This window comes from Rhea americana, unplaced genomic scaffold (assembly GCF_003343005.1).
Source record: "Rhea americana isolate MKP2758 unplaced genomic scaffold, rheAme1 scaffold_336, whole genome shotgun sequence".
Lineage (NCBI taxonomy): Eukaryota > Metazoa > Chordata > Aves > Rheiformes > Rheidae > Rhea > Rhea americana.
In genome coordinates, this window is record NW_028186464.1 from 411,731 (window position 1) to 413,731 (window position 2,001).

Below are 2,001 nucleotides of genomic sequence, written 5' to 3' on the forward strand. Positions count from 1 at the left end.
GGCGCTGCGGGATTGCGGGGCCAGAGCCGCCCGGAACCCCCGGAGCAGGATGCTGGGCAAAGCCAGGGGCGCTGCCGGCCCCTGCCCCGCTCCCGCGGCGCCGCAGCCAGGCGGCCGGAGAGCAGGGCGTAGACAGGGTCGTGCCCTTGCTGCTTTCCCCGTTTTTCTTTCTTTTCTTTTCTTTTCTTTTCTTTTCTTTTCTTTTCTTTTCTTTTCTTTTCTTTTCTTTTCTTTTCTTTTCTTTTCTTTTCTTTTCTTTTCTNTTTTCTTTTCTTTTCTTTTCTTTTCTTTTCTTTTCTTTTCTTTTCTTTTCTTTTCTTTTCTTTTCTCTCTTTCTCTCTTTCTCTCTTTCTCTCTTTCTTTCTTTCTTCTTTCATTTTTTTTTCCCCCCCAGAGCTGCGGCGCGGAGTGGCGGAGGGAAGGTTGGTGGGGGTGAGGGCCGCAGCGATCGTGGAAGATCGGGTGCTTAAACTGGCCATTTGGCAGGATAAATCTCTCCAGAACCGCCTGCGCTGCGCCCGCGGCAGGCACAGGCTGGGCCCCTGCTGGGGCTGAGCCCACTACGGGTCCGGCCCTTCCCACGCGAGTCGCCCTCCCTGCGCGGGAGACATGTATTTAATGAAGAGTAATTGCCAAAGGCGTCGGGATGATTACAAGCGGACCGGGCAGTTATGAATTATTGAGAGCCTATTAGCCGCTCTGGGCCTTCTTGTTCGGGAGATGCAACCTATCACATCTGCCACGAGGCCGGACACACACACATGCATACAGTCTCACATACACTGGCCCCGGCCCGTCCAAAAATGCCCTTCCCGTCTTTGCAATCAACCCATGAAAAAGTGACCCTTGCCTCCAGTCGGAGCCAGGACAAGGGCCCGGGGACGTCTCCCCATTCCGAGCATGACAGCCGCCGGGGGTCTCTGCTCCCTACTCCCTGCCCTTTGGGCCATCCCCACTCGTGCCTGTGTCCTTGCCAGAGCCGCGGAGAAACCAGGCAACCTCTCTGGGCGCGGAAAGCTCACAGCGGGCGAGCATGGGATAGGCCCCCCGCCTCGTTCTCCCCTTTCCCACATAGTCAGATTTAGGGAATATGTTTTCCCCCACTTTTTTTTTCTTTTTTTTTTTTCTTAATTTGTGGGAAGATCCACTACTGATCCTCGCGCTCCCTGGCGCCTATGAAGGCGTCCGTTCCGGCTGGGCTGGGGCTGGCGGCCCGGTGCGCTGCGGCTCCCGGAGGCTTCTCCGTGGAGAAAGGGACGGGAGGGAAGTGCCCCTCTGCGGGGCAGAGCACAGCGAGCTCCCTGCTTCCAGCCCAGGACAAAAGAGTGCCAAGGAGCGAGGGGGGGAAACAAGGGGAAGGAAATGCATTAAAAGGCCGAAGGGGATTAAAACAGGCTGAAAAAAAAAGAAAAGAAAAAAGAAAGAAAGAAAGAAAAGAGAAAGATAGAAAGGACACTGTTCGGAGTAGAGGGACAAGGCACAAAACAGTCGGGTCCCTGACATCCCAGTCCCGCTTCCACTCTCCTCCGGCTGCGCTTTAACGACTTGTCCCCTCAGTTCTGGTGCTGAAACCGAGCTTTGACCCGCCGTACCCCGCTCCCGCAGGGACTGCTCCCTCCCTCCAAAACAACAGCACTTTTCTCCTCCCCTCGCCCGATCCAGAGACAGTCGTCTAGGAATTTCACTCTTCCCTAATAAAACGATTCTTCTGCCAAGCTAGGTGCMGTCGGGTTGGGGGCTGCCCAGGGCCGCGGGATTGGGATCCTGCTCCTCAGTCCTTTTACATGTTGGCGAAACCTGAGGCCGAAGGAGCTGGGAGCAAACATGCACCCCTGTTGTCCGTCCCCCGCCCCCACCCCCAGCCAATTCCCTAGCAATGCGAATCTGGTTTCCTTGCTCTTCCCGGTAGCTTTCATTTGAGCCCGGGAGGAGGATGGAAGAATTAAAGAGAAGCCGAAGGTTGGAATAAATTAAAATAATAATAAAAAAACATAGCCAAAA